Source organism: Perognathus longimembris, chromosome 20 (assembly GCF_023159225.1).
Source record: "Perognathus longimembris pacificus isolate PPM17 chromosome 20, ASM2315922v1, whole genome shotgun sequence".
Classification (NCBI taxonomy): domain Eukaryota; kingdom Metazoa; phylum Chordata; class Mammalia; order Rodentia; family Heteromyidae; genus Perognathus; species Perognathus longimembris.
The window spans coordinates 32,800,436-32,823,239 of NC_063180.1; the positions used below are offsets into that span (position 1 = coordinate 32,800,436).

The following is a 22,804-nucleotide window of genomic DNA, read 5'->3' on the forward strand; positions in this document are numbered from 1 at the left end:
TGAAGGTGAAGAAGGCCAAAATATTTACATGCATGTATAAAAATAGGGTGAGGAAAAGCTGTTGAGATGATCTCAAGAAAGAGGGAAAAGGGTTAAGCAAGAGTGTTAGCGGAAGTGTGTGGGATTGCGGTAAACAGTATTTGAATGTACAGGAATGTCACATCATAATCCCCCTTTCACAACTAATTGGGATACCCCAATTGAAAACCTATTTAAAAAGTAGACTGGGTGAAGTGTTTCACTGCAGTCTCTCTCTCTCTCTGTCTCTCTCTCTCTCTCTCTGTCTCTCTCTCTGTCTCTCTGTCTCTTTCGCTCTCCTTCTCTCAGGGGCTGTTTCATCCCTGTTGAAAGAGAGAGAATGAGAGAGAGGGGGAGGGAGAGAGAGAGCCAGGCTGGGAATAATAGGGAGTATTTTCCTTTTGTGCAGTGTCCAATGGATGTTCTCCTGTGCTTTACTTCCTTCTACCCTCCTCCTTTCTAGAATTCTTTGACGTTTGTGCATGGCGATACCACCCTGGCAGCAATAGATCTAACAAACTACATCAGCTTCTCAAAGGCCTTGGGAGAAAGAAGATGAATAGTTTTCATGCCTAATTATCAGCTCCACACAACAAGTGACTGTTCTGTGTGTGAAAGACCCAAAGGAAAGTAAAGCAAATTATCAATCACCAACCAAAAATGGTTATCAGTTCATTTATAAGTCAAAGAGCTGTGAATTGCCATTTTCCAGTATGAAGGACTCTGCATTACAGACTCTCCAGCAAGATTGCCACAAGGAGAGATGATAGTTGTTGTGAGGATCCTACAAGCTGCAAGACCAAAGGTCAGGCCATGAGAGCCATTTCCTTCTGGCTTCTCTACTGTGCATGTGTGTGTGTGAGATAAGGGTAATTGCCATTCTAGCCAAAGCCAATGGGCCACTATGACAGGTGCACAGGTCTTGGCCACTCATATTGAGATTCTTTTCTCCCCTCGCTGCTCTGATTACAGAATGGTGGGGACTGCTCTATTCTCAGCATTTGGCTTTGCAGGCTGAAATCAGTCCAGTTTCTGGGTCAGGTCAGTTTCCCCAATCACTCCTTTCTAAAAGGAGATTAAGAGAACAGAAGGGAGATGGAGAAAGAGAAGGGAAAGGGGAGAGGGTAAGGGAGAGGGAGTAGAGGGAGGGATGGAGAGAGGAAGGAGAGGGAGGGGAAGAGGGAGAGGGAAACCCCTCCAGCCTATTCATCTCACCACTTGTTTCTTACAGCAGGGCTGAAGTGGCTCCTAAGCCATCATCTCCCAGAGTTCCTTGACTCGCTACACTTTGGAGAGGGCAGGAGCACCATCCTATTATCTTCCATGGGTTAATTCCCATGCTTGTATGACCTGTGTATTTCTGTTCTCTCTTTCCTTTTGGTTCACTCATATCAAGAGAGGGGAAGGAGGAGTCATCATAGTGAACACGTAGCTTGTGAAATTAAGAGAATCGAGAGGAGAAGGAGGGAGAAGCACGATGAAAGGGGCAGAGCCAATCCAGTTGTGTTGTGCTTACAAACTGAATGGCCACTCCTCTGTACAACAAGTCAAAAGATAATCAAAATACAATTTTAAAAAACACATCAAAACATAGGTTAATCTTTACAGTGTACCAAAAGCTTCTTGGTCACTAGGGATACAAATATAATACTAACAAGCATAAAGTGCTAATAATTACAATTTTAAAAACTGTGTAACCCAGAGAAGAGTGAACAATGCTTAGAGAAATGCACTTTCACCCACCATAATTAATGAAACGATAAACCTGGTTGGATACGTATAGTTCATACCAGGGGATGGACAGGCATTCGGCATGTATTTATACATATGTTCAGAACCAGAGCAGCGTCTCTCTCAAAACACAGTGCCTAGTCTAATGTCGATGTTCTCTTCTGCTCCACTCCCAACATTTATTTCCCCCACTGAGAGAGAGCGAGCGAGCGAGCGCGAGAGAGAGAGAGAGAGAGAGAGAGAGAGAGAGAGAGAGAGAGAGAGAAATCTTCTATAGAACATCTTCCTGATTTTTCTATCTGTGTCCTTCCCTGGTCTCTTTCATAATTAATGATGTGGCTATACTTAGCCTCCCTTCTTTCACAGGAGGAAAAGGAGACAGTGAAAGGGCAGGAAAAAGATTTCTTTGTAGAAGGATGAGAAGCACAGAGACCACACACCACACCCCCTCCCATGTAAATAGGAGAGAGACTCCAGTTTGTATGTATGGTTCTAACTCCTGGAAATAGACTCCTTCACATTATAATCAGTGCCTTACCATAGGCGAGGATTCCAGGACTACCGGAGCACAAGCTGACTGACAGTATTTCAGCTCCTTCCATCACAGCCACACACAGAACCCAAAAGGATCCTGTTCATTTTGGAGTCTGCACAGACTTTTTTTTCTGCTATATTAACTAATTAAACACCATTTAAATTGTACTTAGCTCGGGCATTCTTTCTACTCAAGTACATCAATTAGCCACATTAAATTTCATATTCCACTTGAAAGTCCAATTGCCTAATATCACAGCTCTTCCTGTGAAATGTTTGCCTCTGGTTCTTAATATCACCTCTATTTTAATGACAGTGGTAAATACCAACCCCCCTCCAAAAAAAAAAGTAAGATAAAATGGCACATATTGCTTCTATCACCTCTCTCACTAGGAACAAATTAGGAAATATCAGAGGGGGCACTAACTCATAGTACCCAAACTTACAAAAGTAAGCTCAGGCATATATGTTCTTGCTTTTAAATTAAAAAAAAAAAAACCCAAAACTTGGTTTAGGCTGGGTTTGTTTTTCCATTATTATCCCTATCCTAAACCTGTAAAAATCAAGGAAACAATGATCTTTGAGGTGACTTTCTCATGATGATTAAAAAAAAAATGTCTGTGGTAAAACTGTGAGTCACCTAAAGGTATAGCAAAGGCAGAAATTTCTGGAGAAAGCCAGGCTAGAAGACAGGGATAAACTCAGACAGCTATCAGCTGTAATGTCCTCCCAGACTCGACTTCCCCAAGTGATAGCATCCTCAACGTGTAAATCAGCTGGAATAAGACACATTTTTCAAAGGCTGTTGCAAGAACAAATCCAATCACCTCATAGATCTGGTTGATATAAAAGCTGGATGACAGCTTCTGTGGTGGTGGTGGTGGTGGTGGTAATGATGATGATAATGATGATGATGATGATGATGATGATGTGATGATGATGATGATGATATGGTGGATGATATAGTGACGGTGGTGATTATTCATGCCTGTCATTACTGATATCTGTCTTTCTAAACCAGGAAAATGAGCAAGAGTTTTTCTCTCAAGCACCAGATAGTAAATATGGAGGCTTTCTGGGTCCCAGACTGCAGAAAAGTAAATCGTAGGTCATAAATAAACAAATAAGCCTAGTTGTGTTCAAAGGCGATTCAAAATAGATTGCCAGGTGGGCTTTATCCACCAGCCATAGTTTGTCGATTCCTATTTTATGTCATCAGCTACTAATTCATCCGGCAAATATTTATGTGGGCGCCCCTATTGAGCTAGTGATTATACTTGGACTTGAAAACCTAAGAGTTCACAGCTCTTGAGAGAAAGAGAGGGAGAAAGAGAGCAATACACAAGTAAAAACCAAAAATCCCCTTTCTCCTAAGATCTACCTACATTCCTGCAAAAGCAGGCCATGAATAAAGATGGAAAAAAAACCTGTGCAAACTATGCAGAACCGAAAAGGAGAGAGAAGAAGGGATGGATGCAAGACACTTCCTGCCACACCTCACTCCAGAGGGCAGAGTACAAGCACAAAAGTCATTTCCTAAGATGCTTTCGTGGCTTCCTTCCTTCCTTCCTTCCTTCCTTCCTTCCTTCCTTCCTTGCAGGCTTAGTCATAGGATTGTCACAAGGATATGAAAGTTGCTCAGGATTCTTGTTTCCATCAGCTCTGCACTGCCGATGTCTTGGAAATACGCGTGTGGGGAGATAAACAGGTGAAACACACATGAGGTACTGAGAGCGAGAGAGAACGCAACGATGATTCCACCTCAGTAACACTCAAGAATCCTGTCAGGATACTGCTCTTTCCTCATCCATGAACTTCCCGGAAGTCCTCTGTGATTTGGGGAAGAAGGTTTCATCAGATGGGGTCTCTAGGATTCATGGAGGGAAAATACTACATGAATGCCTACTATAGGTGAAGCCTTGAATGACCCTCTGTAGAAACCATCGAGTTGACTCTTCTCAACAATGGTAGAAAGAAAATAATCACCATTCTTACTTGTCAGATGAGGAAACTGAGGTTTGAAAAGGCTGAGACTGGTCACAAAGGCAGTAATATAGGAGGTAAGGTGTAGGTGAATATTTGACCTTACATTGGTCTAGTTCTATACTTCCTGGTATTTTGTGCTTCTCCAACCATTCCCCAAGATTGCTTTCGCTTTCTAGATTTTTCAACCCCCCATGACCATTGTATATTACCACTCGACAGTTTTCTCTTAAACCCACCAGAAACCTAGTCGTATGCTGAACACTGATAAGGCATGTAGTCAAGTGACTGAAAAAAATAATTCACCTGTATTGAATACAGCTGTTTTCTCTTCGAGCCAGTCCTATAGCAATTTAATTTCAAAAAGCAATCAAATGTGTTTGACATGATTTATTTTCACAAATCTATGCTACTCAACAGCAATTAAATTGCACTCTTCCAAACAGAATGCTGAATGGGGCCTAGTGCCAGCTCAGATGAGCCTCTCATTGGGAGTCATGAACGAACGACATGGGTCCCATAGTCATCCGTGCTATATTTTTAAAAAATAATGGGATTTTATTTTCAGCCGTGGCATCATCTTCCACATCTCCTGATACAAAAGGCTCCTACAAACAGGTTCCACCCATGTTCTTGAGTGAATCATAACCATGATATTCAATGTACATATCTGAAAAATGGAATCAGGTCATTGGAGGGATGAGTGGGGTCAAGAGGGATGAGGGAGGATGATGGAAGGGGAGATAATGATCAAGACACATTGTGCTCACAAACCCACATGGTGAAGTAGAACTTCCTTGTACAACTACTGAAAGATGAAAAAGTAGATAGATAAACAGATAGATTTAAAGGTGTTTGATCTCTGATTCCTCTTGGGTACTCTGGCAAACCAAGGTGACATTGTATTGCATAGTCTTTCTGTTTGGAGCCCATAACAGCAATGCTCACCACATATTTCATAAATGGTTCTATGATTTATTGAAAAATCTTTGGAGCTTGGGAGTTCCCAGGAAACGCATTCAACAGGATGCCATTTCTGGGTTGCAAAGTCTAGACCTCAATATTTAGTAACTACTTATTGACCCGTAAGTTTATTGGGTGCTTAGAGAGTTGCACAGGCATTTAAGCACTATTTTTGTTTGCCTGTTTGAAAAAAAAATCCATCTGAACAGAAGTCAACCAGGGGAACATATACAACAAAATAGTAAAAAGGAAGTTGAGAATAATGTGTGTGTTTGCGCATATATTTATGCATTCTAATCAAGGGATTAGGAAAAACTGATATAAGAGAAGTTTCTATAACTGGTTTGGGATTGAGTTTTATCTCAAAGATGAGTAGCCTAGAGAGGAAAGCCACTTCCCAAGAGAGGGAAAATCAGAGATAAGATGGTGAAGACAAGAATGTGCGTAACTCCTGGTGCAGTGGAGTGAATTGGAAATTGAACAGCTGAGCCTTGAGAAAGTTGTCACACCTGATAAGTAAGTAGGTCGTATCTTGAACACACCAGAAAGATAGGCTAACGAATTGGGACTCCTTTTGGGGGAATTCTTGAAAGGGCCTTCAGTGAGTTTGGGCAGAAGGAGTAAAGTAATAAAAGAGATGATTTAGAAACTCAGCAAATATAAAATTAACAAGAGTGTGTGCAGGACGATGGTGGGGAAGCAGTACAAACCAAGTTCAGCACTACAACAAAGCCCAGGCCCACAGTAATAATCTCAGAAACCAGAAGTCAGCAGAGCAGAGCAGAGTGGTCCATGTGTTAAGAGTGCCTGCTTGGCAAGCCAAAAGCCCCAAGTTCAAATCCCAGTACTGTGGGTTTTTTTTTCCAATTGTCATTCAAACATAAGTCACTAGTGGTTCATATAGGAAGGGTACAAGTGGAATGTCAAAGGTTTAAACATGAGTAATTGGAGAAATCACATTCTACATGGAATCTCTCTAATAACCTTCCACTTTTGACCTTAATTTCCAAGAGTCATCATTCACAAGCTAACCAGTGAAAACTGATTAAGACATATCTACTTTCTCATCTCCAGAAAGAAGAAATGTCCAATTTGAGCTTCCACTTCAAGGATCTCATGAGAGCAAGGTAGTCTTTGGACAGACAAGTTTCCATCAGTGGAAGAAATGCAGCAACTGTTTTATTCAGTGTTGTCTTCACATGTTGAATGCTAAGTTCAAGAAGAAGAGCTTGTCATTCAATGCCTGAAGTTTCCCTTTTCTTTGGTAATATTTCTACCATTTTTTTGGTAAAATTCCTTTGCCTGTCACTGTCTCTTTCATCCAAATTATGGAAATGATATTACAGGAATGCATGTGAGGCCCAATTGCATTTTCTAAATGAAACGTGTTTAGAACATAGGATGGTATAGACATACAGGAAGGGGAGTGTTTTGCTGATTGCTTCTTGTTTTCAGAGTTGATTTAAAGACATGAAGAACAGCATGGAATATGTTAGTGGAAACATATTCTGCCCTCCTGTGTCTAAGAAGCAACTTCTTCATACAGCGATGGGTAAATCGACCCTTCTAGAATGTCTTTGCTACCATTTTCACAATTCTTTGGTGAGAACAGAGCTTTGCACCCTCCTGTGTGCCGTTCACACAGCTAGAGTGACAGATTGGTTTAAGTAGAGACAGAGCTGAGGCAAGGCAAGGAATCCCCATGGTTGAATCCTTACTGAATCCCTGACAATGCCTAGTACCATGCTAAGAAAACTAGGGAGATGACAGAATGCTAACATAGACATTTCTTTGTTCATGGTGCATTTACCCACTCTAACTACTACACCTTTTCTGATCCTACTTTTTTTCTCTCTTCAAAAGAAAATGAGTTATTTTATGGATCAAGTAACTGAGGTAGAGACAAAATTGACCAAGTTAATCAGTTTTCTTTAATGTCCCACAATGAATGAATGTAAGTGCCTAGTACTTTGACTGAAAGCTAGAAAAAATGCATATCATGCCACTGAATATGCTTAATTTGAGAGGTCCTCAGAGGTAGACTAAAAAAGACAGGAAAAGATTGGAACGAGCAACGGGATGTGCTCGCCTCATAAAGAAGACAGTGCAGTGTTAAGATGATGGATAGATAAGTGGCAGGAGTGTTGACTATTTGTGTGGGCTATGTATTAAACTTTCAAGACCCTTTATTGTAGAATAAACTATGAGCCTTAGGGGACGATGATTAATAGCATGCTATAGCACATTTTACTAAACAATGTCAGGCTTTCCTTTCTACAAAAGTGAACTCTGGATTTAAAAAGATTATTGCCAGGATTACTGAAATTATGTTCCTATACTCAAGCTAGAAATCTGATATTCAAACAGCCCAAGCCGAGGAATCTGAGTTCTACTTCTTTAACTTTCGGTCAGTCTTTTCCCTACAAACCCATCTGATTTTGAGAAGACAAGATAGGATGTTTCCAAGCTATTTTGCAAGTTTGCATGGTGACAGTAACAGGTGCCTGAGGGTAAGCTGTTTCTTCTTTTGTAAATAAAGGATGACATGCCACATTACCAAGTTAAGTTATCCTAATCTTCTACCGTATTCACAACTTATATGGGCAAAACTTCAGCTTTTGTTTCCAATTAATAACTGGCACAAACAGACTACTATTTGATTTCAGACTGGAGTTAAAGCATGAAAGTCACACTGACACTGGTGGCCTAGACCTACCACGTACGATTATTGCACTTGATAGGTACTTCCACAATGATTTAGTTCCTACTTCCTTGCCCGAAAGGGGAGATCAGTGAGATGGACTCAGGGCATTCCATCTGCAAAGCCAGTCTGCACATTCAATGCCAGGTTGCTCAGGAAGATAAGAGTTTATTTCCCTGAAAATCAAAATGAAACGGAACGTCATCATTGCTGAATTTTCTCTTTTGAACATTAGTTTTCCAAGCATCGGGGATGCCGTGAGCATCTCAATCAGATGAGTGCATCCTAAAGATCCTGTGAAGATACGTGTGCATCCACCGGCCTGACGCTTCCTATCCCTCAACCCACAGCACATTACGAGTATAAATTAAGCAACCCATGACTTGGAATAGAATGATTTAGAGCTTCGGGATGCTCACTGGAGGGATAAACTAAGTGGTGGGGCCATTTAATTCTATCCCCAGATGATACACAAGCTTCAGCACGGCTCAGCCATCCTATCGGAAGCACTGTGCACAGATGATCCAATTTGATTTTCACTATGACTCGGATAAGTTTGGGAATGCTTATCCTGCCCATTCAACAACCGAGAAAACACAACAGGAACCGTCCGAGATGCGAACCATGGCGCTGCTCTAAGTGCTTTAGGGACATTTGATTCCCTGTCATCCTTAGGCCAGCTCAAGAAGGCACTGTCGCTACTCCCATGGTGCACGTGCAGTAACTCAGACATATGCACCGCCTGCCTGAAGTCATGCCATGTGTTTGTACGAGAGCCTGAGATAGAAGCCAGAAGAGAAAGTTCCAGAGGCCAGGCTCTTACCCTCCTGTTCTGCTCAGGAGAGTCATCCCACAGCCAAACCCAGTTTCTGATTTAATACTGCTCATCTGCAATTAAAAATAAGACAGCAAATGCCTTTAGCACGTGTAGGAGAGTCAGTTTTCTAGAATACTACATCTATGACTGGAAACATGGATGTGACTGTGTTTGAGGGGAAGGGAAAGATAAGGAGGAGAGGAGAAAGGAAAGGGGGGAAGAAGGGAAAGGAGGGGAGGGAAAGGGAGAGGAGGAGAAGGAAAGTGGGGGGAAGGGGGAGGAGAGAGGAAGGGAGAGAAGGGGACAGGGAGGAGAGAGGAAGGGAAAGAAGCAGGAGAAGGGCAGGAGAGGGGGAGGGGAGGGAGGGGACAGGAGAGGGAGGGAAAGAAAGGAAGAGGGTAGAGGAGGGCTTTGTGTTTTACTACTCTACTCAGATCTCATCAACCTGTTATCCTGACGCTACTGCAAATCATTCAAAAGCAATGTAAGTCTAAACCTCTGTCTTGCTGTTTGCCAGCCTAATATCTGACTTTATGTATGTCTTAGCATAATTCCATTTGGACATTTTAAACACCAGTGTGGATTCTTCTACCTGCTTCTGGAGGATTTTCAGAATTGTTCACAATTCTACCCTCCCAATCATGAACACACACAGCTAGATACACTACACTACCCTTCCTTCCTTTCCTTCCTTCCTTCCTTCCTTCCTTCCTTCCTTCCTTCCTTCCTTCCTTCCTTCCTTCCTTCCTGGAGCCTCTCTCTCTCTCTCTCTCTCTCTCTCTCTCTCTCTCTCTCTCTCTCTTTCTCTCTCTTTCTTTCTCTTTCTTTCCAGTCCTGAGGCTTGAACCCAGGGCTGGGCCTGGTCTCTAACCCTGTGCTTCTTTTACTCAAAACTAGTCCTCTACCACTTTAGACACAGTGCTACTTCCAGCTTTTTCTGAGTAGCTTATTAGAGATAAGTGTCTCATGGACTTTCCTGCCTGCACTGCTTCTGGCTTCCTCAGATCTCAGCCTCCTGAGTATTTAGGATTATAAGCGTGAGCCACCAGCTCCTGACCCAGATACACTATTTTTTTTTTACCATGTCTTCACAATACAACCTTCTAAGCACACACATTCACAGCATGTATACTTGAATGCACACACACACACACACACACACACACACACACACCAAACTCTCTAAATGCATCAAATGTGAAAAATATAATCTTCTCTTTCCCCTTTCACAGGGATAATTACTCCACATTCTTTACTTGGTAAAGAGCAAACAAGCTAGAATGCTCCCAGCAAAATGTCATCATTTGCTTTTCAAAGCATGCACAAAAATTAAAAAGCATTGTGGGTAATAGGATGCAAATGAGGTGAGGCTGACACTTAACCAAGTTAAACTGTTAATGTGCACCTGGAATTCATCTGGGAAGTGAGCAAGGAGCCCAGTAAAGGAGCAGTTCCTCATTCCCTTGGCTGGGCCAGGGAGCGCATCAGATCACAGCCTCCCGGGTGCTTTCTGAGCGTGCTGACTGCCTGCTTCTTGATAGACTAGGGCCTCAAACATGGAGGCATTTACTTGGATAAGTCACCTTAGCCCTCACCTGAACCTGAATTTCACAGACATCAGTTTCCTAGGGATGAATTAGCTCTGGTGTAGAACTTCCCAGAAAACAAGGAAGATGGCGAGGCAGGAGTGCCGAGGGCACAGTATGGAAGTCCGTGCGAGCATCCCAGTGTCTGGGCTTCCATAGTTGGTTGAAAATGGTAGGTTCTGATGCCTTCGAGCATGGTGATGCTAGTGTTTGTCTTCCCAAAAGAAGATCACGTTGTTGAATACACAAGAAGGATTGACGGATAAAAATAGTATGCTAAGCAAGTCACCAGCACACCTGACACCAAGATCGAAATGTGGTCTGGGAAAACCAGAGTGATCTTCGAACTGGACCAGCAAAAGCTACAAAAGATGAATCTAGAACATAATACTCTTCCAGAAAATACAAACCTTCTCAAACAATGAATGGGCCACATGACAGGGACATGGTAGTCACATGAATGAATTTCTCCAAATTGAGGGAAATTTAAGCATCAAGATGAAAACTGATGGTGATCGCTGGTAACCAGATGAAGAAAATGGCAATTCACAAGCTCACTGCGATTGTAAATAAATAAATAAATGCATCATTAAACAGAATCAGGAGAATCGCTCTTTATCACCATGGAATGACAACTAATTGATACGGTAAAAATAAGCTAACTAAAAATCATCATGTGAACCTTACCCTAATAATAATTATTTCAGGCCCAAAAGAAAAATCACAGATGCTGAAACTAGCAAGTGAAACTGGCGCAGTGGCCCAAGGCTATAATCCTAGCTACTTGGGAGGCAGAAATCAAAAGATTATGGTTCAAGTCCTGCCAGGTAAAAAGATTTCCTAAGACTTCGCTTGGACCAACATCAAGATGGGTGTGGTAAGACAAAATAGATGAGTGTAAAGAAACACAAATATGAAGATCACCATCTAGGCTAGCCCAGACATAAAGTGAAATCTACCTTGGAAATAACCAATCCAGATAAAGGGGAGGTGGAGTGGTTCAAGTGGCACAGCACCTGCCTAACAAATAGAAGGCCTTGAGCTCAAACCCCAGTTCTACCCAAAAAATAAAAATAAAAGAAACATAAATAAATTGGTAGGTGAATGCTTAATGGAAACAGAACATATACAGTCTCAGGCATCTTTGCATAAGATACTTTTTTTATTTCAAAGAGAAATACATAAGTTTTTAGTATCTGAAACTACATTTTTGTCTGTATTAGTAGATGCTAATTGCACAAAGGGTTTGCATTGTCATGTTTCCATTTATGTATGTAATGTGCTTCAATCACATGCATCTCCTCTGTTACTCTTTCTTATCATGGCTCCCAGGCACTATTTTAAACATGAAATCAAAGTTAATATCACCCGTAATGGGATAAAAATACATCAAGTGTTTCTTGATGGAAAATACCAATAAAGACAGAACACTATTACTATTGTACTCTTGCCTCAAGTGCACAACCCAACTTTAATCATAGAAAAACTAAAAGTGCAAGACATTCTCTAACATCTTTTAAAAAAAATAATGAAGGCCATGATCAAAGAACTTGCTCGAACTTTTTGATTAAAGGAAACTCGAGAGCTTTGACAACTAAATGAATGTTATTATTTTGATTGGACCCTAACACCCAAGATTTTTTCCCCTTGTGCAAAAAGGATATTTTCTGGAACAACTGAAACCTTGAATAAGGTTGGAACACTATTTTATAGTGTTGATTACCACTGATTTTTATAATTATACTGTGCTTGAATGAAAGAATATCACTGTTTATACTGGACACTGATAGAGAAGGGAGCAGAGATGCATTCGTCTGCCATTTGTTCACAGATGACTCAGAAAATAGTGTGAGAGCAAATCTGTGTGTGTGTATGTGTGTGTAAGTGTGTCAGAAAGCACAAATGTCACCAATTATTAATATCTGAAGGATCATCACGCAGGTGTGAAGATACCTGTACAACTTTTTGAAGACTGAAATCATTTAAACACACACATTTCAAAACTGAAAACAAAAAAAAAACAGTATGAAGGCTACACCATTTGAGGTTGATAATAGACTTATCTTCCTGCCTTTTATGCTTCAGTTCTTTGACCTTCCAAACTTCATTATTTTAAAAGAAAGTTGTAGAGTCCTCCAGTAACATCTTTAAAAAAAAAAAAAAAAACCACTGAGCTTCTGTCTCACCTTATTAAGAGGAGTCCACAAGGAATCTAAATTACATATGAAAAAAAAAGAACTTATTAAAGAATCTGTGATGTTTCAGTAGGGACCAGCCTACAACCTTCACAATGTACCTTCAAAATCCATTTTATTAATGACAGCAGGTTCCCAGAATGGCACTTTGGGGTCTGCCCGGAGCATTTAGCTCCACATGGCTTTGCCTGCTCAAGCTTCAGCAGTTCAACGAGGGTGTGGGTAACCAGAGTAGGCCAGAGTTTCCTTCGCAGAGCAGGTCCAACCTTTTCCTTCTGAAGATCCTGCTTGTCTCAGTGCTGAAGAGAACAACCAGCACTGCACACCAATAACGGGGAGGAACAGGACAACCGTATATTATTTTCTTTCTCTAGATCCTTTCTGAGAACCCTGTCAGGAATAGGGTCTAGGCAAACAGCCAGTAGGTTGTGGGGCATGAGGGTCAAAGTCACAGAGAAAGGAACTTGAAGTCTGATTGGAGCTTAGTGAACTTGGGGCACGCTGTTTCACCACTCTGAAGTATAGTAGACTTACTTAGACTTTGATGCTCGTATTTATTTAGGGAGAGAGAGCATACGAAGGAGAGACATTGTTCAAAAAATTGTACTCATTTCTTGACTCATATAGCTCTAACCCCTCTGTATATCACCCCTATCATAAAAATAAAAAAGAGTAACTTGCAAATGAAAAAAAAAAACATGGCCACTAATTATTTTAGGGGGCATGTCGAAGAATCATGAGTGAGTGTGTGCCCTGTGCTATGGAGTCTTCATTTTCCCTTCCCAGGTCCCTTTCTTGTCTCATCATCTTCTTTCTGAGTCTTCATCTATCTCCAATGCAACCAAGCTCAACGGCTGTATGGAATATCTGCCTTGTCTTGGCTTTCATCTAGAATAGTTCTTCCCGAAAAGAGCGGCTGGGTTCAAGAACCACTGCAGCATCCATCATCAGGAGATTGGAAATCACCAAGAGAAAGAGGTGTGGTGTTCCTGGTCTCCCCTCAACACCGCCCCCCCGCCCCCCACCCCCCGCAATGGCTTGATGGCTATAGCTGTCAACAGAGATGTATCTGCAGATGCATCCCTCCCTGGCCTTCTCAGCTCTGCCCTTGATCTCAGGGCCATTCATCCTCCCACTGGTTCTTCTCTCCAAGTGCTTTCCAGCCCTCAGGCTTTCCCTTACTCTTACCTTTGTCAACAGCCCTCTCCTTGAAGTCTCCTCAGTTGCCTGATTGGGTCTCTGCCTTATGCCAGGTTGTAGAGAGACTGAAGAGCAAGCCTGGAACCACAAGTAGGCCAGGTGGACAGCCCTGACCTTACCCGTAATGAGGACAACCCATCCCACTTCCTTTGAAGGTCAGATGGAAGCAGACGGCAGTAGAGATGATTCAACTCTTTTTTTCTTTTCTCTATTTGTGGAGCTTGTACTCAGGGCCTAGGTGCTGTCTCTGAGATTCTTTTTGCTCAAGGCTAGCTCTCTACCATTTGAGCCACAGCATTACTTCCAGCCTTTTCTGCTTATGTGGTACTGAGGAATCAAACCCAGGGCTTCAACTCTTGAACAACAGGAGCCACCAATGTTTTGAGGTAGCCCTTGCACAAACACCAACCATGACAAAACCTAAACCAAAACCAAACCAAGATAGCTCAGCTAGATTCAGTCCAAATACAATTCTGTGCCCCCTGCATGGAAAAGATGAATAGGTTCAGAGTTAATGCGCCATTTGTTATGGATTAGCAATAATGTTCCTTAATATTTTTTTTCAATTGCCTTGGGCAGAAGAAGGGGAAGGAATAGAGCAAATTGGCTTAATACGGTAAACTGCTACCCCCAACAACCCTGCAGAGGGACTATGATGGTGCCTATGATCATATTTTCCCTCTAGATTTCACATCAATGGATTTTACACCACCTGAAACCCACCTCAATTTACTCCTTGTTCCTGCCATTTCCCTGTCTCTCTCATCAAACATCTGGGAGCACTTTTACAAGGCTTTCCTGTAATCTGCTAAACGACACGCACACACAGGCCTTCTTACTCCCGTCCAATTTTCTCCACCCAGTAATTGGCCAGTGCAGAAAAACAAAGTATCATTTTATTTTACAGAATATAGCACTATGTAAAACGATTCACTAATTCAGCGCTGAAAAATAATCATCGCAAGTTAGGAGATTTCAAAAACACATGTTGAGAGGATAGCACCAAGAGAAACGGGAGTCTGGGTCTCATCTAAGCTCACTGGTGCCCCCTGCAGTTTACTGAGGGACAAAAAGAATATTCTGTAATTAGCTTTGTGTGTTGCTTGCAAACTTCAGCCCAAATGATCATTTTCCTTATAAGGGCCTGCCAGTATCTCTAAGAATACACTGCACAATATTATTCTTTAGAAATAGATTTGCAAATATGTCCTCATTTCTTCCTTTGTCTTCTTTCTTGTTAATAGAGAAAATTATCCAGGAAAAAAAAAAAAACATTTGCAAGCTACTACTTAATATGGATTACTGGGTTTGTGTCTTTTACAGTTTTGGAAATGGATGTCTATACAAAAGATGTAGCAATACCTAATGCTTTTCTGTAGTAACAATTCAGCTTTGGGTTAAAAAAAAACCCCACCAGAACTCTGAAGGGAATAAACATATTCCCGGCAGTTGCATTATATTAATGAGGTTGCTGTGAGAACTTCCCATCCAGGGGTCCCCAATTCAGCACGCAGGCAATGGACAGCACCCTCCTAGTAAATATCTATACAGATCATCTCACCCAACTGAAGGGAAATGAAGAAAATGTGTAAGTGTGTGTGTGTATGTGTGTTAAGACCTCAGTAAATCAACACTTTACCCATCAATTACTGACTCCCAATAGCCTACCATAAACTACTCTTCTCTTTGTTACATTAATGGGGTAAGGTCCTTTTTCAAACCAATCCTAAACCCTTCTGACTCTTTAGAGCCACCTCCATGACAGACTTGTCACATCAGCAAAGGATTGAGGCAAAGAATTCAGGCTTCTACCTGAATCAAATGGGCTACTCATTCCCAGTGAAGTGCTATATGATGATTTATCATACATTTATATTTATACCTTACTGTTGGCACAGAGCCTAAATGGGGTGTTAGGCAGGGAGTAACACATACTCTTCTGACTATCCCACAAAGCCTTTCCCAAAATCATACGGGCCTGAGGTCAGGAAGCACTCTTCACTAGTTTAATTTTCTTACCCTTATGTGTGCAATCCATTGATTTCATTTCCATCTTTGGAGCTCAGCGATGGGCTACGATATGCTCTATTTTGTGTTATCCAAAGCAAAGCAGAAGGAAGTCTTTCCCTACCTACGTCCAGAATTTCTGTCTCTACCCATGCCTCTGCATTGTCATGAGAGCTGTGTGAGGGGCTGGGTGCCTTGGGCCTCACTGAACTCACCATCAAATATAATTTCTAGGTCAGCAACTGTGCACACTTCTCTCAGATGGGTGCACTTGCCCATGGGGCTGTGCCATTTATCCCTGTTCAGCTTCATCCTTTTCATATCCTTTCATCCTTTCATATCCTCTGTCAATTCTCTCTGTAGGTATATTTTAGCATGTTAATGATCTCATCATTATGTAATGTAGTGTTACGTTACACAGAAAACAATAAGCATTGTTTCTACAGTTACAGATAAGCATTAATACATATATATATATATACACACACACACACACACACACACATAGTGTTGAATGGGATTTACAGTAGAGCTGCAAGTCTCCATCCAGGTTTTATAAATATTCATTCATCAGTATACTTTGACATTGTTCCTCCAAGTAAACATAATGGCACTAAATTGTACTATGTTCACCCCACAAATCTATCTATCTACCATCTATCTATCTATCTACCTATCTATATGTCTGTCTGTCTATCTATCTATCACCTATTTTCCCCCAAACATATGAAGAGAAGCTTTGTTATGGTTTATTTGTTCATTTGTTGACTGATTACCTTCTATGCATCAGGCACTGCTCTTGGAAGTGGGATTCCATCTTAAATAAGGCCAATAAATTTCCTTCTCTGAAGAACTGTCTATTCTAGCTGAGTGGAGGAGATGGGCAGGATGAAATTACAGATGTCACCATAGTAGGGACAAGGAAAGGAATTCCACTTTAGGCAATGTGGTCATGAAAGATCTTGCTGAGAGGATGACATCTGAGCTGAGATGATGACATTGAAGCTGGGGCTAGAACGTCAGATTGGAGCCAGCTCTGAGTTTGTGGGTCAACAAGGCAGACCAGGCAGAAGGAAAACTGCTGGTGGAAATAAAATAAAATAAAATAAAATGGTCAAGACTGACCCATCTCCAGATGACAAGAGAAATAGAACTGCAGTGAGTGCCCAAGGTAACAAACTCATCTACATTCTCTCCACCTGCACCTTAGAATCGCACGGAAGTAAAGTCATGAGAACCATGGATACATCTCAGTATTATCCCACTCCGTGAAAAAAAGACACTATAGATAAAAGAGGGGTCTGCAGGATACCAGTCAGGTAGAAATTTTAATGTGTTGATTGATCTTGAAGGATGGAAAGTCAGCTGATGAGTGCATGGGGAGAGAGCTGAGGGAGGAATGGACTAGGAAAGTCGTGAGGATAGTTGGGGATGGGGGAAAAATGATAGATGGGATTAATAACAATTCTGATTTTGTGATGGATTCGTTAGGGAGGGAGGGAGGGAGGGAGGGAGGGAGGGAGGGAGGGAGATATGCCCAAGCTCATATGTTAAATATGTGCAGTTGACTACATATAAATTGCACCTCACTAGGGTGATAATAAAACCAGGCTTGTTTTACTTCATGAGAGACACTTGGGAGCCTCTGGGGGTGGCTACCTTTTAAAAAGAAGTTAGGAAATGCTTCTTCAGAATTCATTATAGATGTCCACGATACTGGCACCAGACCCATTCACCTGTGGCTGGAGGAACACGTCTCTTTTCTCAGTGATGGGCTAGAAACAATATTTGCCCAAGCTCAGTTTGCAAACACCTCTCCTCTGAGATCTTGACTAGGAGTTAAGCGAACTTCATTTGCCTATTGCTTCAGAACCGCATCTTAATGAGCTAGTTTGAAAACTTGGAATATGCTTAAGAGAACTTACTTTCTCCCTTTGACCTCTATTCCTTGTGGTTACAGTTCTTCTCCTTCTTCTCCTTCCCGTCTTTTCCCCCTAGATCTCCTTCATTTCTCTCCTCTCTCTCTCTCTCTCATTTTCTCCTCTTCTTCCTCTTCCTGCTCTCCTTGTTGGAGAAACCATTACCTGCAATATTGAGTATGTCTTTGCTTTAGCTGCATTTATGCATTCAACCAGCTATGCTTTTCATTTCTGTGGCTAGGGGTTTCATATATTTCAGCTTCTTTAAGACCTTGAGTGCTCCTGACTCTATTCTCATGTATGCCGATAACAAAGGCTAGAAGCTTAGGGAAGAGAGAGATGCTATTTCTCATGGAGATAGTAAAAACTTTGCTACTGAATGTAGGGGCAACTTGCCTGGGAAATTGGTTATAAATCCCCAAGAAAGAGCTGCATGTACTGGCTGCCCCACTAGTGAGCACCTGATTATCTTCTTGCTGTCCTAGTTTCCATCTCAGGACCATCACACAGTTGCCATAAATAGAAATAGAAACACCTGAAAACTGTGAAAAAATTATTCTAATCATTATTTGTGTGGTGTCTGTTGGGGGGTGGGTGTCTATAGAATGCAAGATATGTGCAGAATCACAGGACTCATGGTAACTTGGGAAGCAAACTTAGCCTCTGCTTTGCCCTTCTAACACCTGCACTTCTGTTTTGAAGCCATGAGTGTTGCTATGTATAAGTGATGATTTTTCCCCCAAAAAATTGCTCGTGACTAAAGCATTCTATAGGACAGTGCCTACAATTATGGGCTCATTTCTTTCTGGTTCCCTGAGTTTCCAGTTACATTCTGTCACAGGTGAAAGCAGAAGAGAGGCCATCTTTATTCCTTCCTGGTCGGGCTGGTGTGTGTTGGGGGAGGGTACTTGTGGCAGGTGGGTGGGTACAGGGAGTCTAACCTGCTTCCACATTAGTTAGCTACTTGTGACCATAGGAGACAGAGGTAGGTGGGGCAAACCTTTCAGAAGGTCTCCGGTAGCCCCTGCAGCATTTTCTGCCTGTGTGGTCAGCTCTTGGAAATGGCCCACTAAGGCACTGATGAGTCATTGAATATAAAGTCCTTACCTGTCTCCTCACAAGCTTTCCCGTGACTTATCAAGACTCTAATCCCTCTTTGTGCAGCACTTTTACTTAGAATTCAAAAAGGAAAACTAGAAACAGGCTGGAACATGTACAAATTAGTCAAGAACAAGAAAGTAAATGGTTTTAGAAAACCACATCTACTACACAAATGGGCCCCTATGGTTGAGCGCTCTGGTTCTAGATTCTGGCTGCTGTGGTTGAAATTCCAGTTCTTTCCCTTACTAGCCTCAAGCCTTCAGGCGAGTGATATATAAACCCTCTGTACGTGTTTCATCTCTATAAGATAGGGGGCACAGCATTTCTTATCTTTCACATTATTTGAGAGGACTGATAATTTCATGCGTGACTATTGGATTTTTTTTCTCAGCATATGCCAAACAGTCAGTAGACAGTGACCATTATTATTAGAGCAATTAGCTGACTCCTACTTAGCCATGAGAATACCTAGTTCTCAGGGGTCTGTGTCCCTGCACAACCAGGGGCATTGGTACATCAGCCCCAGATCCCCAGAGCACCAACAAGGAGCCCATTCAACTTTCCCTTTTCAAAAGTTAGACAAACTTAGTCCTAAGGCAGTGCTCCAGTGGGTGATATTGGATCAGTCCTTTGCTCAGAGTGAGATGATGAAATCAAAAGAATTTGAGATTTCCCCAAGTTATCCCCAAATGATTAATACATGGACATGTGCTGTAACGAAGTTCAATCTGCTGGTTTTACTTCAGGTCCTGGAGAATTTAGTGGATGGAAAGGTTGGGTTGTACCATTCCCATCTGTGTGCACAATTCCCCATCATTGAGGGGGTTGTGTTAAGGTTGATCTTTGGATATAACTTAAAGGAGCCAGCTATGTGAAGAACACCACATGGATTTTTTTCCCTGTGGTTTAATGTTCACACTTCATATGAGAGAAACTGTTGAATGGATTAAAGTTTAGAATACTTGGTAGTGTGTTGGAGGGGGAAAGGAGATACGTGAGTTCATTGGCCTGTGTTTGAATTACTAGTCAAACCTATGTTTAACAAGTTATGTTGTGGTTTTATTCATCTAAATCAAAGCAATTAAGAATGGAAATGCTAGCAATCGTGACTTTCTAAGGCTGGATTTATGGCAATGCACCCAGGTCCCTTGGTGTTCTATGCCCATGTTAACATTTCAGCATATTTGTTTTTGTGGCTCATAGTCAAACCAGGAATCATGAGCATTTCTCCCTCAATGCCACATAACGAAGTGGTGAAAGTTAAGCCATCATACAACGTTATTGGCCCTAACTGGGTTTCCATTGCCTATGGCTCTGAAACAATCCTAGCTTAAGCTATCGTTATCTCCATTTTCTAGTAGGCACATCTCCCACCACAGATAGAAGGACCAAGGCTGATTGAGCTATTTTATGGCTGAATGCTTCCTTTTCCCTGAGGCAGGACAGCATGAGTGCTGACTAGGACACAACAGCCTGAAAGGACTAACATGGCTCCATGTCTGTTCTCCGGAAACAGGACAACAGTACAAATTAAGACTCCTGTTAAGAACATTTACGCCCCCTGATAAAGGCTCACCTTGCCCTACATCCTGCCTCTGACATCCTTCCTTGCCATGCCATTTCCTTCAAGCCTTCAAGTCTGGAACAGCCAATTCTAAACATAATTCGTTTTTCTTCTCTCATTTTTGCTCCTTATTCATTTGTAACTCCTTCTGTCGATTACAAACTGTTACGCTCTGCCCTGTTATCTTCCCATGACGATCAAGAGAAAAATTCAATGTGTGTGCTGGCAAACAGAAGCAGTGTGCCACTTAGCATAATTCTCAACTGCTTTGCCTTTTGTATCTTGAATTCAAGGTCACAATTCTACTACCCAGGCTAGTCTGTGAGGATGTCAGTGTCTGCAGCCTTGAGAAAGAACACAGGGTGAGAAGTGCTGCAAGAAATGTAGACATTTCATTTAAAATGGAGAAATCTAAGAGTAAACAAGGTGAGTGACTTCCCCAGAGACATAGCAATTGCTGTCCACAGGAAGGCCTTGAAGCAGAATTGAGGTTGCTCAGATCTAAGCTCCATGTCCAGGATCTCGACTGTGCTGGATGCTGAGATTAAAACCATTATGGATTATTTCCTGCCTAAATTTCTTTACCCTGCTAGGTTTGTGTATTTCCTGAGAGGCATATGGTATTCTAGACCTGGGCAATTGGCTCACAGTTAAAAAAAAATTCAATGAAAACTTAAAAGCCAGCTCCTCCTTCTCCAACAGAATACTACAAGCTCAGGATCTCATAAATAAAAAGAATCCAAACTCTGTGGGATTAATTTCAGTCTTATAAGAATCTCCTAGTTTTAATAACATGACTGATTTCTTCTGTCCCATCTTTTCCTTTTCCCTCCTTCTTTCTTCTCTCACCTTCTTTTCCTCCCTCCCTTCCCTATCCCTTTTGCTTTTGTTTTACAACTCTGGGTTGCAAAATGGGCTAATGCTTTTTCACAGACTGGCATTTGAGCCTGGGGACTCAAATATCACATCCATGCCTTCCTTTCAAGCAGACCTTTGAAAGAATAGCTATTTCCCCCATCAATTCTTTTCTTTAATGAAAAACTGTTCCTTCTGAAGGATAGCAGAAGCCCTGTGGAATCTATGAAAAAGGAAAGAGGGGGTGGCAGCAAAGATCTCTTTAAAACACTGAGAGGGATGTATTGATAAATACTACTCATACCCTTGGTATTTATAATAACAACCCTCTTCTTAAGTAAGTCCCTATGATTTAGTCTTATTCATTATTGACTTAATTCTATGCATCAGAAACAAATCAAACAGTGCCCAAGTAATATCTGCTGTTGGTCTCATACCAACACTTTTATTTCCTCAAATCTATCATTTGATGAGTATCAATTTATTAGCTGGAATATTTTTGGGGTCAAGACATTGGGGAGGTGCTTTTTAAACTTCCTATCATGTATCAGTGGGGAGAGGGAACCTTTGAGCAGGAACCAAAGTCTCTTTGGACCCACTGTTTCACAGTAGGAAAATATATAATGATGCACATCCGAGTGAGATGCATATTTTCTGCTGCCCTCCTCCAAACCCCATGATTCCAAAATGCAATTCAGATCTCTTTCCAACTGTCCAGTTAACCACCCACCTCCTGTATTCAAATATTCTACCTATAAGTTGCAAAATCAACCAAAGAGCAAGAAGAGGTTCTGGGACCACCTCTTACCTCAGTATCTCACACCTAACAAAGAAATAGTCAGCTGTATAGGATGCATGGTTTTTTTATGATAAGCCACACAGGGGCCTCCATATTGGAGGCCTGACACCAAGTTCTTTAGACTGGAATTAGAAAAGACATGTCTTTGATAGATTTCTTCTTGTTCCAGTTTACAGGCAACTAAACTTCACTGCACTGGATCAAACAGATGGGCACAATCAATTGTAGGAAAGCAAGCAATGCCGGTTCTGCTCAATCATTCCCTCAGTGAGCAGCCGAGGGGAGAAGAGGAGAAAAAAGGAAGAGAAAGAAAATTCAGCTATGACAGCAACCTAAGACAGCTTAGCCAAGGAAAAGATGAAAAGACAAGTTAAAATATACATCCTGGCAGGTGGAGGAGCTTGCTGTCAGAGGCAAAGTCAGAAAACCTCAGGATGATGTTGAACAAACCAAGCATTGGGGGTCCTGAGAGCTTTGGAAAGGAGCTGGGCCCAGACACAAAGACCCTGCAGCAGCACCTCGAAGAGAGGCAGGGGCCTAGATTTGCTTGCTTTCTGTAAGCCTGCTCTCTGCTCTGGTGTGTGATGAGCAAGTTAATTATAGCACCGAGGTAATGAAGTCTCTGAGACTCTGCAACCCTCCAGAGTAGTCTTTGTGTAGGTTGCTAGATCTTTCCAGGTTTGGCTGGCCATTTAGTAAGAAGTTATACCAACAGTAGACTAATGTTAGCAGGGGAAAAAAAAATAAAATAGAGTTAGATGTAAGATGGCCCTGGTAGTAATGAGTTCTTCTCTTCCTGGTGAGTCTCTGTCTCTCTCTTACCAGCATCCT

General features: G+C 41.7%; 1 protein-coding gene across 1 annotated transcript in view; it reads right to left on the bottom strand.

Moving 5' to 3' along the window:
• Agbl1 (AGBL carboxypeptidase 1) overlaps positions 1 to 22,804 on the bottom strand; it is a 397,351-nt gene that overhangs the window by 89,427 nt on the left and 285,120 nt on the right. The window lies entirely within an intron of this gene.